Below are 20300 nucleotides of genomic sequence, written 5' to 3' on the forward strand. Positions count from 1 at the left end.
GTCAGAGTGGGTGCTGAGCGCCTGGGGGAGGGGAGTGAGAGCTGCCTGCCCTGTGGACGAGGTGAGGGGCCAGGGGCCAGCGTGCCCCGGGGGACCCGGCAGGACAGTGGGTAGGAAGTGACTCAAAAGGGCAGCTGGAGAAGAGCAGGGTCCCTGGGCCTCGAGCTGCGCCTGAGGAGCACGAGCTCGAGGACACAGGGCAGGGAGCGGGTGGGCCTCCGCAGCGGCAATCGGGCCGAGGACGGGCCTGCGGGGTACCCCCTGCACCCCTCCACCACCACGCCTGCCCCCCAGCCACTGGGGGTACCGGCTGCCCCTCCCCAGGACCCGCCCACCTGGACAGCCTCCCTCCCAAGGCCCCCCGCCCTCACGACGGCAGCTCCATGAGGGCGCATGGCCAGAGCTCTGGCACAGACGGCTCCCAGGCTCTCCCAGCAGCCCCCCAGCCCACGTGCACCCCTCCAGCAGCAGTGGGACCAGCTGCAGCACAGAGCAGGGCCTCGGGTGACGACGCACCTCCAGGATCCCAGCCAGCCTCACGTGCGTTCACGGCAGCGTCCCAGGGGTCAGGGAGCCCGCATGTCCTGCCTCAAAGAGTAAGAAAGCCCAGGACCCCTGCCTGGTGGCAGCTTTTGTTTTCAATGGACGTGAAGTGCGGCGCCTCCACCAGGAAGGCCCCTGAGGTTGGCAGAGACAGTGAGGCGGCAGGTAGCCCCTGCATCGCAAAAGAAGGGGGCTCCGTGGGCTCTGGTTGGCCAGGCCGGGGACACCGCTGAGGCTTCCCCAGGACACAGGGCCGCAGGTCTCGGGTCGGCAGCCAGGCCAGCCTTGACTCCCGTCTCGGGCTGCCCCAGGGAGCCCTGCTTGGGCTGCAGGCTGGGGACCCCTCCTGCGTTGTGAGGACATCCTCTTCTCCACCCCACAACAGCTGTGAGGATGAAGCCGGGGGGGCACGCGGGAGGCGGCACGTGAGTGAGCTGCTGCTTCCTTCAGTCGGGACGCCAGCCGAGGGCTGCTCTCAGCACAGACCACCCCCTCGCCCTGTCATGGCTCTGATGCTGGTGGCCAGCGATAAACCCCAGGAAGAACTTGGCCAGGGGGTGTGGGGTAGGGCGGTAGTTTCAGAAACGAGGACACAGGGCCTCTGGGAGGCACGTGGGCTCTGAGGGCAGGTGCCAGGCTGCTGGTCCCCACAGATGCCCCTGCCCCAGCAGGGCTGGCAGGTGGGCAGGGTGAGGGCCAGGACACAGGCCGGGTGGGCGGGTCGGCTGTGCGCCGCGGTGCCTGAGACAGCTGGCCTGGGGGGCTTGGACGGCGTCCTCCCCAGGTGGTGGGGGGTCCCAGGGATGCTCAGCCCCCGGGCCTGCCTGGGGGCCGAAGAGTGGGGCCCAGGAACAGGCTCTGGGGTCTCTGGGGACTGTGGCTGTTCTCTCGGGAGCAAGGGGCACAGTGGGTTTAGTCTTTGGGTACGGAGCGGGGGCGGTGACATGGCTCCGCCTCCAGCGCCTGAAGGACCTTAGTGACCAGTCAGCTTGAGGCCCAGGGTCTTTGTCCCAGAGGGGAGAGGCCTGGGGACTTGCCAGAAAGCGGGAACAGTGCAGGGCAGATGTGGGCCTGGCACGGTCAGGCCTGCGGGGACTCGGACCCTCGGCCGTGCGGGAGCCCTGCCCTCCCTCTGGATCACCTGTCTGGGCTGTGAGTGAAGCTAGTGAATGGTGGCCCCCACGACTCACGCCCCAGCCCCAGAAGCTATGAGTGTGTGTACTGGGGAAACAGGTCTTCACGGCTGTAACTAAGGGGAGGCCCTTGAGCACCCTTCATCCTGGTTCCCTGCTGGGTCCAGCTCCAAGGCAAGGGTCGTGGTGAGCGGACAGGGAGGGGGAGGCGAGCCACGAGCCACAGGGGGCGCGGCCTTGGAGACGGGTGGGCACAGGAGGGCTGCTGCACTGAGCCCAGCGCACAGGCACCCCCGGGGCTGACCGAGCGGCCACATCCTCGGGGCCTCCAGTTCCCTGACCTCCGACCCCTGGTCGGAGCGACGTTTTCTGGGGGCAATGTTCTCCGGCCTGGGCCGCTGGTCATGGTGGCTGAGATCACCATGCACCTCCAAGAGCTCAGGCTGGGAGGGCGTGGCCCTGCGCTAAGCAGCCACGGGCACCCTAGTGGGGGACAGGCCCTGAGTGGCCGCACAGCAAGGCAGCTGGCCCCGGCCCCCCTGCCCACTGCCCCCACCACCACAGGTCAGCACCAGGACGGGGGGCGGGGCGGGCACATGCGGTGGGCAGATCCGGCCGGGAGATGCTCCTGCCTTGGCTGCCAGGCCAGCTCAATCCAGGAGGCTCTGCAGGACGCCAGGGCCATGCCTGCAGCTGGCTCACCTGCACTCATCCATTTATTCCACTGTTTATGGAGCCCCTCCCTTCAGCCCCCCTGAGGTTTGGGGGACACACTGTTCACAGGCGTCGATGCAGCAGGGTGAGGGGTGGTGTGGGGGCAGCAGGGACCCTGACCCCAGAGAGTCTGCGGGAGGCTCAGTCCCAAGTGCTAGACCCCCACTGGGTCAGAGCGCAGGGGACTCTATCTGGACACCGGCATCTGGGCCTCCAAGGCTGGGACCCCCAGGGTAGGTGAGTCCTGGTGTGACTGCACCCCTGTGCCGGGGCAGGTGGGTCTCCCGTCCCTGGGGCAGGTGGGTACTTGCCGCCCTCTGGGAGGCTGTGAGGACAACACCAGCCCAGCCCGGTGAGGATTGGCCAGACGCAGCAGCCGGAGGGAATGGGGCCAGATCACCATCCTCACCAGGGATCCCGCGGGCTTCCGGGTCGGCCCCTCTGCCCTCTCCCCTGGGGGCTGCTGCTGAGAGATTTTAGAAATTCTGGTCCAGCTCTCACATCCATACATGACTACTGGAAAGACCGTAGCTTTGACTATTCAGACCTTTGTCAGCAAAGTGACATCTATGCATTTTCATACACCATCTAGGTTTCTCAGAGCTTTCCTTCTAAGGGGAAAGCATCTTAATTTCATGGCTGCAGTCACAGTCCACAGTGATTTTGGAGCCCAAGAAAAGAAAATCTGTCACTCTTTCCATTTTTTCCCCATCTATTTGCCATGACAGGCATGGCTATTACAGTCAGACCATAAAGAAGACTGAGCGCCAAAGGGTTGATGCTTCTGAACTGTGGTGTGGAGAAGACTCTTGAGAGTCCCTTGGACTGCAAGGAGACCAAACAAGTCCATCCTAAAGGAACTCAGTCCTGAATATTCATTGGAAGGGCTGAAGCTGATGCTGAAGCTGCAATACTTTGGCCACCTGATGCAAAGAGCTGAATCTTTAGAAAAGACCCTGATGCTGGGAAAGATTGAGGGCAGGAGGAGAAGGGGACGACAGAGGATGAGATGGTTGGATGGCATCACTGACTCGATGGACATGAGTCTGAGTAAACTCCAGGAGTTGGTGATGGACAGGGAGGCCTGGCGTGCTGCAGTCCATGGGGTCACAAAGGGTCGGACACGACTGAGCGACTGAACAACAGCAACAAGTTTGCCGTGACGTAATGAGACCAGATGCCATGATTTTCGTTTCCTGAATGTTGAGTTTTAAGCCAGATTTTTGACTCTCCTCTTTCACCCTCACCAAGAGGCTCCTCAGTTCCTCTTCACTTTCTGCCGTTAGAGTGGTAACATCTGCATGTCTGAGGTTATTGGTATTTCTCCCGGCAATCTTGATTCCAGCTTGGGCTTCATCCGGCCCAGCATTTCAGATGATGCATAGAAGTTAATTAAGCAGGGTGACAATGTACAGTCTTGACAAACTCCTTTCCCAATTTTGAACCAGTCCATTGTTCCATGTCTAGTTCTAACTGTTGCTTCTTGCCCTGCAAACAGGTTTCTCAGGAGGCAGGTCAAGTGGTCTGGTATTTCCATCTCTTCAAGAATGTTCCACAGTTTGTTGTGATCCACACAATCAAAGGCTCTAGCATAGTCAATGAAGCAGAAGTAGATATTTTTCTGGATCTCCATGGCTTTTTCTATGATCCAGTGGATGTTGGCAATTTGATCTCTGATTCTTCTGCCTTTTCTAAATCCAGCTTGTACATCTGGAATTTCTTGGTTCACATACTACTGAAGCCTAACTTGAAAGATTTTGAGCATGAACGTGCTCGCATGGGAAATGAGCACAATTTGAACATTCTTTGGCATTGCATTTCTCTGGGGTTGGAATGCAAACAACTTTTCCAGTCCTGTGGTCCCTGCTGAGTTTTCCAAATTTGCTGGCATATTGAGTACGGCACTTTACCAGTATGAAGTTTTAGGTTTTAAACTAGCTCAGCTGAAATCCTATCAGCTCCACTAGCTTTGTTCGTAATAATGCTTCCTAAGACCTACTTGACCTCACACTCCAGGATGTCTGGCTCTAGGTGAGTGATCACACCATCATGGTTATCTGGGTCATTAAGATCCTCTTTGTATAGTTTTTCTGTGTATTCTTGCCGCCTCTTCTTAATCTATTTTGCGTCTGTTAGGCCCTTGCTGATTCTTTCCTCTATTGTGCCGATCTTTGCATGAAACATTCCCTTGATAGCTCTAATTTTCTTGAAGAGATCTCTAGTCTTTCTCATTCTATTGTTTTCTTCTATTTCTATTATAAAGAAATGGAGTAGCCCTCATAGCCAACAAAAGGGCCTGAAATGCAGTGCTGGAGTGCAGTCTCAAAAATGACAGAATGATCTCTGTTTGTTTCCAGGGCAAATCATTCACTCTCACAGTAATCCAAGTCTATGCCCCAACCACTAATGCCGAAGAAGCTGAATTTGAATGGTTCTGTCATGACCTACAAGACCTTCTAGAACTAACACCAAAAAAGATATCCTTTTCTTCATAGGGGACTAGAATGCAAAAGTAGGAAGTCAAGAGACGCTTGGAGTAACAGGCAAGTTTGGCCTTGGAGTACAAGATGAAGCAGGGCAAAGCTAACAGAGTTTTGCCAAGAAAACACACTGGTCACAGAAAACACCCTCTTCCAACACCACAAGAGATGCCTCCACATGTGGATATCACCAGTGGTCAATACTGAGATCAGATCGATTTCTTCTTTGCAGACGAAGATGGAGAATCTCTGTATCAGCAAAAACAAGACCTGGAGCTGACTGTGCCTCAGATTGGTTCAGTTCAGTTCAATCGCTCAGTCTTGCCTGACTCTGCAGTCCCATGGACTGTAGCCTCCCTGTCCATCACTAACTCCCGGGGTTTACTCAAACTCACATCCATTGAGTCGGTGGTGCCATCCAAACATCTCATCCTCTGTCGTCCTCTTTTCCTCCTGTCTTCAATCTTTCCCAGCATCAAGATCTTTTCTAATGAGTTAGTCATGTGGCCAAAGTACTGGAGCTTCAGCTTCAGCATCAGTCCTTCCAATGAATATTCAGAACTGATTTCCTTTAGGATGGACTGGTTGGATCTCCTTGCAGGCCAAGGGACTCTCAAGAGTCTTCTCCAACACCACAGTTCAAAAGCATCAAATCTTCAGCGTTCAGCTTTCTTCACAGTCCAACTCTCACATCCATACATGACTACTGGAAAAACCATAGCCTTGACTAGATGGATCTTTGTTGGCAAAGTAACGTCTCTGCTTTTTAATATGCTGTCTAGGTTGGTCATAACTTTCCTTCCAAGGAGCAAGCATCTTTTAATTTCATGGCTGCAGTCACCATGTGCAGTGATTTTGGAGCCCCCCAAAATAAAGTCTGTTACTGTTTCTACTGTTTCTCCATCTATTTTCCATGAAGTGATGGGACCAGATGCCATGATCTTAGTTTTCTGAACGTTGAGGTTTAAGCCAACTTTTTCACTCTCCTCTTTCACTTTCATCAAGAGGCTTTTTAGTTCCTCTTCACTTTTTGCCATAAGGGTGGGTGGTGTCATCTGCATATCTAAAGTTATTGATATTTCTCCCGGCAATCTTGATTCTAGCTTGTGCTTCTTCCAGCCCAGCATTTCTCATGATGTACTCTGCATATAAGTTAAATAAGCAGGGTGACAATATACAGCCTTGATGTACTCTTTTCCCTATTTGGAACCAGTCTATTGTTCCATGTCCAGTTCTAACTGTTGCTTCCTGACCTGCATACAGATTTCTCAAGAAGTAGATCAGGTGGTCTGGTATTCCCATCTCTTTAAGAATTTTCCACAGTTTGTTGTGATCCACACAGTCAAAGGCTTTGGCATAGTCAATAAAGCAGAAGTAGGTGTTTTTCTGGAACTCTCTTTCTTTTTCTATGATCCAGTGGATGTTGGCAATTTGATCTCTGGTTCCTCTGCCTTTTCTAAATCCAGCTTGAACATCTGGAAGTTCATGGTTCACGTACTGTTGAAGTGGCTCATATCATAAGCTCCTTATTGCAGAATTCAGGCTTAAATTGAAGAAAGTAGGGAAAACCACTACACCATTCAGGTATGACTTAAGTCAAATCCCTTATGATTATATAGTGGACATGGTGAATAAATTCAAGGGATTAGGTCTGGTAGACAGAGTGCCTGAAGAACTATGGACAGAGATTCATAATACTGTACAGGGGGCAAGACCAAAATCATCCCAAAGAAAAAGAAATTCAAGAAGCCAAAGTGATTGTCTGAGGAGGCCTTACAAATAGTTCAGAAAAGAAGAGAAGCTAAAGTCAAAGGAGAAAGGGAAAGACGAAAATGAAAGTGTTAGTCGTTCAGTCGTGTCCAACTCTGTGGCCCCATGGACTGTAGCCTGCCAGGCTCCTCTGTCCATGGAGTTCTCCAGGCCAGAAGACTGGAGTGAGTTGCCATTCCCTTCTCCAAGGGATCTTCCTGACCCAGGAATCGAACACATCTCCTGCATTGCAGACAAGATTCCTTACCATTTAAGCCATCGGGGAAGCCCAAAGGGAAAGATATGCCCAACTGAATGCAGAGTTCCAGAGAATAACGAGGAAAGCCTTCTTATGTGAACGTCGTCGCGGAGGTCTAGAGGGAAATCTGAGCTCCTGGGTGGGGGTGGGCCCACTGGGCCTCGTAGGAGAGAGAGCAGCTCAACGCCGCCAGGCACGGGGGCAGCCATGGGCGTCACTGAGGATAGACAGCTGCGGGCGCACCTTGACCGTTGGCCGGCTCATGGCCTCTGCTGCCTTCAGCCCCGTGGTCAGGCTGAGGTCCACCCTCGACCTGAGAATAGACTTAGGGCTTTTCAAGGACTCTAAAGTTGAGACTGCCATGCCTGGCTGCCCACTCCGAGCCCACTGGCAATGCCCTCATGGGCCGGGGTCCCCAGGGCTTCTCACCAGACCTGCAAGACATCCGATGAGGGGATTCCAGCAAGACGGAGCACATGGCGGGGCTGGGGGCCCCCACACCCATCCAGCCCCTGCACTCTGAGCCCCAGGCAGCTCCAGCTGGGCCCACGCTTGGGGCCACACCTCTGTGGGGTGTGTGGGAGCCTCCATGTTTCTCACGTGACCTCAGATCTCACCTGCCCACTCGTTACAGAACATCAGCCCCTTGCACACCTGTGCTCACAGCAGCGCTACAGTTGCCAAGAGGAGGCAACTCAGTGTTTAGCTGTGGGTGAGTGGATCCACAAAACGTTGTCCATCCACCCGTGGAATAGTACTCAGCCTTTAAGAGGAAGGAAACCCTGACACAAGCTGCAACCTGGATGGACCTCAAGGACACGCTGCTCAGAGAAATAACCCAGTCACAGAGGACAGATGCTGTCTGGCTCCACTCACAGGAGGTCCCTGGAGGCGTCACAGCCATAGACACAGGAAGTGGACGGAGGGGGCAGGGGCTGGCGGAGCGGGAGGGGAGCGGGCGTTCAGTGGGGACAGAGGGTCTGTTTGGAAAGGTGAGAAGTTTCTGGAGGAGATGTTGGTGACGGTTGCACAGGATGTGAACGTACTCAGCGCTGCTGAAACCTCGTTCACAAACGGTTAAGATGGCAGGCTTTATGTTGTGTGCATTTTGCCACGTTTTTAAAAAAATAACTTAAAAAATCAACCCTCTGGGCAGCATAATCTATAGAAAGGAAGGCAGGACACCTCCTGGACAGAATAGCAGGGTCAGGGAGAAGCTGTGTCTGGGCCGCTCCCAGCACAGATCTGGCCTCTGCCCACCCTCCGCACCAAAGGACTTGACCTGTGGCTCCAGACCAGGAGGACTTGGATTTCCTGGGGGCTGCGTGGACACACGTTCCGCTGACCGGGGCTGGAACCATTCTCTCCTTTTCTTGTGCTGCGGACGTTGATGAAGCCCCGCGTGCACACACGCAGGGCACTGCTGTCTGCCCGAACCCCACAGACCGACCTGGGGTTGTGTGGGGAGGGGCCAGGCGGCCACTGCTTCCCGAGGGGATCTGAGGACGGGCTGGCACAGGCAGCTGGCTGCCCTCGGGAGCTCATGGGGGTCTCTCAGCCCAGGGCCGGCACTTCCCGCTGGGAGCTGGATTCTCCTGGCCCACGTCGATCTGCGGGTTCTCTGCCCACAGCTGTGCACTCAGCTCTGGGCCAGTGAAAGCAGGGCTCTTCCCAGCAAAGGAGAGACCTACTGGGGCCTCCCTTTCCCCAGTAAAACAAACGCTCCAGGCCAGAGAGGAAGGAAGGGAACACAGCTCAGAATGTGGCCAAGCCCCAGGCTGCCTGCAGGTCGACCAGACGTCTCGTGGCCGCTGTTCCCACTTTATAGGGGGGTGCTGGGGGTGAGAGACACTGGTGTTGGGGCCTGCAGGTGCCCCGCTCTTAAAGACCCCCCCTGGCAAATCAGGCCCTCTGCCCAGCAGCGCTCCCATCACACGGGGAGGCCAGGCTTCCCAGACGGCGGTGGGTGCTCCTTACACGGCAGCCCTGGGCACAGGGCTGCCCGGGGCAGGCTGTTCACCAGGACCCTGAGGCCACGTCCAGGCCTGTGCAGGAGGGAGGGGGACCTGTCTTCAGCGATGTGGGCCCAGCCCCGGAGGGCAGGGTGGCAGCCACCTTCAGGCTGGGCCAGGCCGCCTCGAGCTGCCTAAGTGCCTGATCTTCTGGCTTCAGGGATGCGGGCCCAGCCTGCTGCCCCTGGGGACACCACCTTCCTGGGGCCACAGACACGGGCCTGGGGGTGGGGCTCGGGGACCTGAGAACATGGCCTGCCTCCCGGACTCACCGCTGGGGACCAGAGGGTCAGCCCACACTCGGGTTATGGCTGTCCCATCCCGGGGGGACACTGGGCCCCGGGCAGTGATCCTGCAGCCCCCGGCACCTCAGTGAGGGGGTGCCTATGGGTGGGGGATCGGCCCCCATAGCTTTACGCCCTCTGTCCCTTCAGGGCACCGTGGGCAGGATGGTGGCATCAGCCCAGCCCACAGGTGACCAAGCCCACAGGTAGGGCTTGGAGAGCAGGAGACTCCCACCCCCCTTCACCCTCGAGGACAGAGCCTGGTGCTGGGGGATCCGCAGGAGGCAGGGAGGCCAGGAATGGATGTGCATGGAGCCCCAGGTGTGCTGGTCACCCCCCACCTGCTCTTGGGGCTCCCTCAGCCTCGGGGCGGCCCAGCACAGACTCAGCCTCCTTCCGCCGTGTAAGGCCTCAGAGCCGGAGGTGTCAGCGGGTTTGGCGGGAAAGTGCCGGAGGCTGGGAGCTGTCCTGCTCTCCCCAGCAGTGGGGCGGAGGCCACACGGATGCTTCTTGTTTGCACACAGGGCTGGCCCGGCTGCTTTATTTAGTTTTGAGATTTATGGGGTTTTAATTAAGTCCTATCTAATGATGCAGTTACTGATCAGCACCCAGAGTGGGGAATGTCTGAGAGACAGAGAGAGACAGGGACACAGAGGTGCTGAGCGGGAGAGCTGGAGGCTGCCTTGCTGGCCGGGTGTGTGGGTGGGAAGGTGGGCAGGCCGGATGAGGCCTTCTGGCCGCTCTCTGGTCTCAGCCCAAAACAGGCTCCTGGGCTCTGGGGTCAGAGGTCAGAGGTTGGCAGCAGTGACATGGTGGGAGGGGCACGACGGGTACTGCACTGGCAATCGGCGGGCAGGGCCGTGGACCAGCCCGCCCAGAATCCCTCCTCCCTGCGTCCCACTCCGAGCTCCTGGCTGGAGAGTCAGGCCTGCACATGCGCCTCCCACAGAGGGCCCGGGGCAGGGTCTGGCCAAGAGGGGTCTGGTCCAGGGGGACACGTCAGGGTGAGTCTGAGGGCCTGGGCTCAGCCCCTTTTCTCCTCAAGAAGACCTGGAGGACCCCCAGGCAACTGATAGCAGGTGCCAAGGGCTTGTGCACTGGTGTTCACAGCAGCCCAGGTGGGCAACCCGAGTGCCCATCGATGGGTGAACGGATGGACACACAAAATGCAGTCTGTCCATCGGTGGACATTGCTCAGCCTTAAAGGGGAGGGAAACCCTGACACAGGCTGCAGCGTGGCTGCACCTTGAGGACGGGATGCTCGGAGAAATAATCCAGGCACAGAAGGATGGATGCTGTCTGACTGCCCCACAGGAGGTCTCTGGGGGGGTCTCATCCACAGACACAGGAAGTGGATGGGGGGCCGGGGGATGGGGCCATGGGGGAGGGGAGTGAGTGTCCAGTGGGGACAGAGTATCTCTTTGGGAAGATGAACAGGTTCTGGGGATGATGGTGGGGAAGGTAACACAGCCAGGGGAATGTCCCAGTGTCCTGAGCTGTGCGCCTGGAAATGACTGACATGGAAAATTTTATATGATGTGTTTCTTACCACAGATAACAAGTTTTTAAGTTTTAATGGAGAGGGAAAGTGTTAAAGTAATAATGGAATATTTTCCCACAGTAAAAAATGAAAGTGCTCAGAAGAAAGGGACTCAGGGGCGACCCACCAAGAGAAATGGGAACCTCAAAACCTGGGCATGACTGAGTGATGTGCCAGGACCAAAGGGACTCCCAGAAGGGCTCTGGGTGGAGGTGGAAGGACGGCCCCCGGTGCCAGCCCCACACAGAGCTGTCAGAGCCCCCTGGGCTCAGAGGCTGCCCTGGGCCACTGGGGTATCTGAGAGGTTCCAAGAGAGGGGGCTGCACCACCGAACACCCTGCAGGGTGATTGTCTATCCACAGTCACCCAGAACACCCTGCAGGTGATTGTCTATCCATAGTCACCCGGAACACCCTGTGGGGTGATTGTCTATTCACAGTCACCCAGAACACCCTGTGGAGTGATTGTCTATCCACAGTCGCCTGGAACACCCTGAGGGGTGATTGTCTATCCACAGTCGCCTGGAACACCCTGCAGGTGATTGTCTATCCACAGTCGCCCGGAACACCCTGAGGGGTGATTGTCTATCCACAGTCGCCCGGAACACCCTGTGGGGTGATTGTCTATCCACAGTCGCCCGGAACACCCTGTGGGGTGATTGTCTATCCACAGTCGCCTGGAACACCCTGCAGGTGATTGTCTATCCACAGTCGCCTGGAACACCCTGCAGGTGATTGTCTATCCACAGTCGCCCGGAACACCCTGTGGGGTGATTGTCTATCCACAGTCGCCCAGAACACCCTGCAGGTGATTGTCTATTCACAGTCGCCCGGAACACCCTGTGGGGTGATTGTCTATCCACAGTCGCCTGGAACACCCTGCAGGTGATTGTCTATCCACAGTCACCCAGAACACCCTGAGGGGTGATTGTCTATCCACAGTCGCCCGGAACACCCTGAGGGGTGATTGTCTATCGGAACACCCAGTCGCCTGGAACACCCTGCAGGTGATTGTCTATCCACAGTCGCCCAGAACACCCTGCAGGTGATTGTCTATCCACAGTTGCCCGGAACACCCTGAGGGGTGATTGTCTATTCACAGTCACCCGGAACACCCTGAGGGGTGATTGTCTATTCACAGTCACCCAGAACACCCTGTGGCGTGATTGTCTATTCACAGTCGCCCAGAACACCCTGTGGGGTGATTGTCTATCCACAGTCGCCCAGAACACCCTGTGGGGTGATTGTCTATCCACAGTCGCCCGGAACACCCTGAGGGGTGATTGTCTATTCACAGTCGCCCAGAACACCCTGTGGGGTGATTGTCTATCCACAGTCGCCCAGAACACCCTGTGGGGTGATTGTCTATTCACAGTCACCCGGAACACCCTGTGGAGTGATTGTCTATTCACAGTCGCCTGGAACACCCTGTGGGGTGATTGTCTATTCACAGTCACCCGGAACCGAGGACAGCCGCACCCCCGGCAGCCAGGACAGAGCGCTCCACACTGGCGGCTTGATCAGCGGAAGTTCACTTGCTCAGTCCTGGAGGCGGGAAGTCCTGGGTCGAGGGCCTGCGGGGCTGCCCCCCAAGGCTCTAAAGGGAGGAGTGGCACGCTCTCGCCCTCCGCTGTGGGGGTCTGCCCAGGTCTTTGGCATCCTCCGCATCCTTGGCATGTGGAAGCATCACCCCAACCTCTGCCTTCACCTTTTCATGGCGTCCGTCCTCCCTGGTGTGTGTCCGTCTCCACATTTCCCCCTTTTATAAACAATAATCGCACAGGAATAGGGCCCAGCCAATGACCTTATGTCACCTCTGAAAAGACCCATCTCTAAATAAGGTCACACTGGGAGGTACTCGGGGTTCGGATGCCAACACATGAATGTGGGGGGACATAGCTCACCCATGGCCCGGGGAGTAACCTACGCCCACCACAGTGGGAGGAACAAGCAATCCTGGTAAAACGACAGCACAGCAGCGCCCAGGCACAGAGAGAACGAGTTTCTGATACAACACGCACAAATCTCAAGTTCAAAGGGTTCCCCTTTCGTCTCTCAGCACGAATCATAAAAACAGGGGAGATGGAGAGGGAAACCACAAGGACCTAGCAGAGTGCCGGGGGGCTCTGGACCTTTTGGGAGGGCAGACTCCTCAGGCCTCTCATTACCAAGGCCCCGTCACACCTCAGTCATAGACAGGCAGGGGAGAGGACAGCAGGGCCCACTTGGGCAGCTCCACGCCCACCGGTTACAGGACCAAGGAGCTGTGGTTGCTGTTTTTTAGCCGCCAAGTCGTATCCGACTCTGTGACCCATGGGTATAGCATGCAGGCCTCCCCACCCCTCACCACCTCTGAGTCTGCCCAGGTTCACTGAGTCAGTGACGTCACCCAAACACCTCGTCCTCTGTCGGCCTCTTCTCCTTCCACCTTCCATCTTTCCCAACCGGGGTCTTTTCCAACAAGTCGGCTACTTAAATGCTTGAAGAAGTCTGAATTTCATCTGATACTTAGGCCAATTATTGCTCCAGCTCGAGGGCACTAAACAACCCTCGAGCTTGCCGGTCCTGGAAGAGTTCCCGCAGACGCGTGGATGCTGAGAAGCCAGCACAGGGGCGGGGGTGACACCCTGGGAGCGCTCGCTGCCAAACACCTCGGCCAAACAGAAGGAAGAGCTCGACCCATGTGAGCCACCATCAGAACTCCGGACACGCGGGCTTCGTGGCCAGCGGGCCGCTCACCTTGCCTACTACCACCCCTGGCCCCCATGTCTGCAGCGACCGAGGCCTCCGATGGGCTCCAGGCAGTGGCTGGAGCTGACCCTGGATGGCCTCTGGGGAAGCGCCAGAAGGGACAGCTGTCCCCCACCAGACCGAGCACCAGCCCTCCAGTTCAAAGGTGCAGCCAGCACCCAGCCCTGCTGGGAGCCTTTGACCAGCTTCTCAGTGAACTGTGCCAACGCTTCCTGCCGGAGGGGAAGGCAGGAGACCTTCCCATCCCTGGGTAAACTTCCGTGGCCTGGAGCTCAGCCCAACTCATGCCAAGAGGCCAAAGGACTGAGAGGCCTGTGGTTTGGCCAAGAGCTGCTGTTTGAGCGCTGGTCTTGTTGAGCCCAGATTTCAGACAGGAGGCCGCTGTGGGCGCTGGCATCTTTAGACGACACCGCACCCCCCACCCCGGAGACCCGAGACTGGTTTGCAGGAAAGGTCTTAAAAGCTGACGCTAAGCAGGGGGCACGCTGCCCCACCTCCCGGCTCTCTGTGCGGGGTCCCATCTTCAGGCAGAGGCAGGGTCGACTCTGCAGACTATAACGGAGGCAGTTCAGGCAGGGCTGAGGGGTGGGTGCCAGGGGGCCGAGGCCACACAGGGGTGGCGTCCAGGCCCCCGGGGAAGGGTCGGGCCGGGCACAGGGGCCACAGAGGGTCGCAGGAGTCTCGGCCCACGGCCCACCCTGAAGCTGGAGCTGGAGCCCATGTCCAAGCAGGAAGAGGGAAGATGCGCTGATGGCTCACTGCCCTGGAGACGCCGGGAGCACCGGGAAGGCCGATTAGACAGGACACCACGGGCCCCAGGCCACTGCGGGGGCGCCTGCAACGCCAGGAAGTGAAGGCCCCCAATCTCCCTGGGGCCTTGATATATAGGCCTGCAGACACCAAGGGGGTTGGGCCTGGAAAATGCCCTACAACATCCCCCCCCTCGCCCCCAACGCCCCACCCGAGAGTGCAGGAGGAGGCAGCCTGGCTGCAGAGGGCGCAGTCACGAGGCAGAAAGAACGTGTGAGGCTGGTCGTGGGGCCTGGCTCAGCGGCTGGCAGATAGCACCCCAACTCCGGAAGAGGGGGATTCGGGGCTTAGAAGTGCTCCCGAAGAACAGGGCAGGCGCTTTCTGCTGCAGGACCAGGCCGGGAGGGCGGGGAGGGGACCTGGGGCAGCCCCGGCCTCACCCCCACCGCCCCATCTCCCGGCAGCCCAGCCTGGGTCTCGGGGGTCAGCTTGGTGGGGTGCTGCCTACACAGCGGCGTGATCCCCAAGGCTGCTGGCGCATCTCGGCTGGCTTAGATGTCTGTCAGATGAAGAGATAGTCGACCCAACCCCGCTCAAGACTGTGCCTGGACAGAGCTGCTTCACCCTGGGCTGGGGTCTCTGAGCCGCTGGTCACACCCCACAGCCGTGCAGGGGGTGGGCTTTCAGTGGGAACGCCAACAGGCGACGGCCCCAAAGCCCGTGACCCCTGAGCGCCCTGTCCGCTCCTCCTGGAGGCTGCTTCCCAGGGCGACTGAACAACAGTGTTGTTGCTGACTGTCTCCAGTCCTGGAGGCTGGAACCCCAGACCCAGGCGGGGGCAGGGCTGGCCCTCCTGAGGCCTCTATCCCGGGCATGCAGACGGCGTCTCCTCCCCTCGTTCTCACGTGGCCCTTCCTCTGTGTGTCTGTGTCCTGACCTCCTTGTAAGGATGTCCTCCTGTGAGGTCGGGGTCCACTCTGGTGACCTCACTTTACCTTCTGCCTCGCTTAGTCAGTCGCTCAGCCATTTCTTTGACTCTTGCGACCCCATGGACTGTAGCCTACCAGGTTCCACTGTCCATGGGATTTCCCTGGCAAGAAAACTGAAGTGCGTTGCCATTGCTTTCTCCAGGGGATCTGCCCAACCCAGGGGTCGAACCTGGGTCTCCTGCATTGGCAGGCGGGTTCTCTGCCACTGAGACACCAGGGAAGCCCCCGTTTCACGTTAACCCATCTTATCTCCAAATACTCACATCTGGGGGCTGGGCTCAGGATTCCTGTTTATGACCTGGGGACACAGCTCAGCCCGAGACAGCCTGCAAGGACAAAGGGGGACCGTGAACCCCTGCCCAGAGAGGAAATTCTGAGCTTCTCTCCAGGACCAGCAGGTGGCAGGGGGGAGGGGCAAGGGGGGGCAGTGGCCAGAAGAGCCTTAAAGAGACGGGATCTGATTCGACCCCATGAGCAAAGTCCTGAGGGCGCCTCAAGGCTCTCAAAGCTGGGTCATGCCCCTGGGTCCCTGCTCCGCCCTCCCGGTCACAGGCTGTGGGCTTGGCCCGGCCAGCTGAGTCCAGAGTGGGACTGACCACACGGGAGATGAGGGGCTCAGGGCCACTCCAGCCTGGCCGGCGGCTCCTCTCGCCCTCACCCTCAGCTGAGACCCGGGCACCCCGCCGCGTGTTCCCGGTGCTCCTGCTGGGGCCCGAGGGGCACGCTGGATGGCGCAGGACACACTCACCAGGCCTTCCATGGGGTGATTCTAAAGCCCCAGCACTAAATCTGATGTTTGCTGCCTTTTTTGATCAATATCTCTTAACAAATGAGTAATAGTTCCTTCTAGTCTTGTTGTTCAGTCGCTGTTATGTCCTACTCTTTGAAACCCACTGGACTGCAGCATGCCAGGCTCCCCTGTCCTTCACCAACTCCTGGAACTTGCTCAACTCATGTCCGTTGAGTCAGTGATGCCATCTAACCATCTCATCCTCTGTCGTCCCCTTCTCCTCCCGCCTTCAATCTTTCCCAGCGTCAGGGTCTTTTCCAATGAGTCAGCTCTTCGCATCAGGTGGCCAAAATATTGCAGCTTCAGCTGCAGCATCAGTCTTCCAGTGAATATTCAGGACTGATTTCCTTTAGGGTGGACTGGTTGGATCTCCTTGCAGTCCAAGGGACTCTCAAGAGTCTTCTCCAACACCACAGTTCAAAAGCATCAATTCTTTGGTGCTCAGCCTTCTTTATGGTCCAGCTCTCACATCCATACATGACCACTGGAAAAATCATAGCTCTGACTGTACAGATTTTTGTCAGCAAAGTGATATTTCTTCTTTTTAGTACTCTGTCTGGGTTGGTCATAGCTTTTCTTCCAAGGAGCAAGTGTCTTTTAATTTCATGGCTGCAGTCATCATCCACAGTGATTTTGGAGCCCAGGAAAATAAAATCTGTCACTGCTTCCACTTTTTCCTCATCTGTTTGCCATGAAGTAATGGGACCAGATGCCATAATTGTAGTTTTTGAATGTTGAGTTTTAAGGCAGCTCTTCACTCTCCTTTACCCCGATCCAGAGGCTCCTTTAGTTCCTCTTCACTTTCTGCCACAGGATGGTATCACCTGCGTATCTGAGGTTGTTGATATTTCTTGCAGCAATCTTGATTCCTTAGGAAGCATCACTACAAACAAAGCTAGTGGAGGTGATGGAATTCCAGTTGAGCTATTTCAAATTCTAAAAGATGATGCTGTGAAAGTGCTGCACTCAATATACCAGCAAATTTGGAAAACTCAGCAGTGGCCACAGGACTGGAAAAGGTCAGTTTTCATTCCAATCCCAAATAAGGTCAATGCAAAGTATGTTCAAACTACTGCACGTTTACACTCATTTCACATGCTAGCAAGGTCATGCTCAAAGTCCTTCAAGCTAGGCTTCAACAGTGCATGAACTGAGAAATTCAAGCTGTGGAAGCTGGATTTGGAAAAGGCAGAGGAACCAGAGATCAGATTGCCAGCATCCATTGGATGCTAGAAAAAGCAAGGGAATTCCAGAAAAACAGCTACTTGTGCTTCATCGACTAACTAAAGCCTTTGCTCGTGTGGATCACAACAAACTGTGGGAAACTCTTCAAGAGACGGGAACACCAGACCACCTTACTGTCTCCTGAGAAACTCACATGCAGGTAAAGAAGCAACAGTTAGAATCGGACATGGAACAGACTGGTTCCAAAAGCATACCTCAAGGCTGTATATCGTCACCTTGCGTATTTAACTTACATGTAGAGTATATCATATGAAACGCTGAGCTGGATGAATCACAAGCTGGAATCAAGATTGCCAGGAGAAATATCAATAACCTCAGATATGCAGATGACACCACCATAATGGCAGAAAGCAAAGAGGAACTAAAGAGCCTCTCGATAAAGGTGAAAGAGGAGAGTGAAAAAGCTGGATTAAAACTCAACATTCAAAAAACAAAGATCATGGCGTCCAGTCCCATGATTTCATGGCAAATAGATGGGGAGAAAATGGAAACAGAGACAGACTTTATTTTCTTGGGCTCTAAAATCACTGTGGATGGTGACTACAGCCATGAAATTTAAAAGACACTTGCTCCTTGAAAGAAAAGCTATGACAAACCTAGACAGTGTATTAAAAAAGCAGAGACATCATTTGGCCAACAAAGGTGTGTATAGTCAAAGCCATGGCTTCTCCAGTAGTCATGTATGGATGTGAGAGCTGGACCATAAAGAAGGTTGAGCGCCAAAGAATTAATGCGTTTGAACTGTGGCTCTGGAGAAGACTCTTGAAAGTCTCTTGGAGAGCAAGGAGATGCAACCAGTCAATCCTAAAGGAAATCAGTCCTGAATATTCATTGGAAGGACTGATGCTGAAGCTGAAGCTCCAATACTTTGGCCACCTGTGTGAAGAGCCGACTCATTGGAGAAGACCCTGATGCTGGGAAAGATTGAGGGCAAGAGGAGAAGGGGACAACAGAGGATGAGATGGTTGGATGGCATCACTGATTCAACAGACATGAGTTTGAGCAAGCTCCAGGAGATGGTGAAGGACAGGCAAGCCCGGTGTGCTGCAATCCATGGGGTCACAGAGTCAGACATGACTAGGCAACTGGACAACAACAACCCTCCCACACGTCTGTGACCTGGGTGGGCCATTTGCAGGGGCTTTGGAGGGGGGGTCCTGTTCCCCAGAGCTCTTGCCGGGAAGCACCCATTTACCAAAGGCGTCACACTGGGCCCCGCAGGCGGTGGGGAACATCTACCATCTCACGCCTTTCCCCTGTCACAGCTCTGTTCGAGAGCCTGGTGGGCAGGCCGAGGCAGTTGCCCCCAGAGCAGAGGGGCAGGGTTGCTGCCCACTGGTGTCCCGGCGGAGAGCAGACCCTCAGAGCCCTCACCAAAAAATGGGGGTGGGGGCAGAAATAGATGACCTGAAAAAAGCAAGGTAATGAACCGATACCACCCCCTGGGCTCCCCAGGTGGTGCTAATAGTAAAGAAGCCACCTGCCAACACAGGAGACGTAAGAGGTGCGGGTTCAGCCCCTACGTGGAGAAGGTCCCCTGGAGGAGGGCATGGCTGCACACTCCAGGATTCCTGCCTGGGAAATTCCATGGACAGAGGAGCCTGGAGGGGCCTGGAAGGCTACTGTCCAGTCACAGAGTCAGACACACCTGAAGTAACTTAGCGCCCACCACCTTCCACCCTTCCCTGCCCCCGCTGGGGTCCGGGGGGAGCCTGGGGTCACCGAGGCGTGCGTGCATATGTTCAGCTATTCTCTGGTTCATTTGTCCGGCGTGGGTGGGGCGGAGGCGGCCCCTGACTTCTCTGGGCCTGGGGCTGTTGCCTCCAAGACCGTCTGCTGATGGTCGTCAAAATATTTCTAAGCCAAAAACCTCCTTCCAAACAAAACCTCATGAAACCCATGTGTCCGGAAGAGACAAGCCAGGGCTGTTGGGCTTAAACTAGCAGGTCCGGAAGTTCAGCCCACCCCTGCCCGGTCACCGGGGAGCCCCCACTTCTCAGGGGCCCCAGAAGGCGGACGCTGGGCAGAGGCTGAGGCCCCCCTGCCCCACAGGCCGCAGCTCCTGCCACCGACTCCTGTCCCGCAGGCCCCAGGGCTGGCGCTGCCGGGCGGGGCTAGCGTCCACCTCCAGAGCTCATGGCCCCCACAGCCAGGCTGGGCACAGGAAGAGCTCAGAGCCTGAGGTAGGTGCAGGGGTGGTTCCGAGGCTCCCAAAACCCCGCCGTGGCCATGCAGCTGGGCGGGCAGCCCCCATTGCCTTAGCAAACTTCTGCTCCAGGGAGGGACGTAGTAGCTCCAAGGTGAACCCAGGCCCACTGACCGCCCAGGAGTCCACAGGGCAGGGCCAGCAGCTGTGTGAGCTCCTCGGGTCACTGGGAGCCAGGACCCGGGCTGGGGCTGCTGCTGCAGGATCCTGACCTGGTGTCCGTCAGGGATGGGCCGGGAGGGAGCCGTCCAGCCGAGGAGAGGGCAGTGGATGGAGCGGGGGGCCTGGGTCTGCCCTGGGCAAGCCCGCTGGCCCCGGGGCAGCTTCTCCCAGCAGCCATCCATCATTCAGGCGTTAATGTGGCAGACAGGTGTCTGGGGTAAAGGGTACTAGGGGCCGTCCCAGGGGGTCAGCACCCTCCTCTTAGGCCTCCAACAATGCCCACAGATGATGCTGTGCTCAAGGGTCCTCAGCCCAGGCGCCCGGGCACCTGGCCGCCTCCCAGCCTCAGGGTCCCTGGCCACCAGCCTTGCCCTCGGCCACAGTCAGATGGTCCCTCCCCAGAATTCCCACTCTGGCGGCTCAGCCAGCTCACAAAGCAGCTCCCCAACACACGCAGGAGGGTGGACACATACAGGCGAGTGGACACGTGACACATGCGGGCAAGCGGACACGCAACATACATGGGCAGGTGGACACACGTGGACACGTGTGGGCAAGTGGACCCACGCAGACACACGTGGGCAGGTGGACACACACGGACACGCGTGGGCAGGTGAACACGTGGACACACACAGGGCTGCCTCCAGCCCAGGTCCCCAGAGCCCCCTGCAGCTCCGTCAGGTTGGTCTGAAGG

Source organism: Bos javanicus, chromosome 29, assembly GCF_032452875.1.
Source record: "Bos javanicus breed banteng chromosome 29, ARS-OSU_banteng_1.0, whole genome shotgun sequence".
Taxonomy (NCBI): domain Eukaryota; kingdom Metazoa; phylum Chordata; class Mammalia; order Artiodactyla; family Bovidae; genus Bos; species Bos javanicus.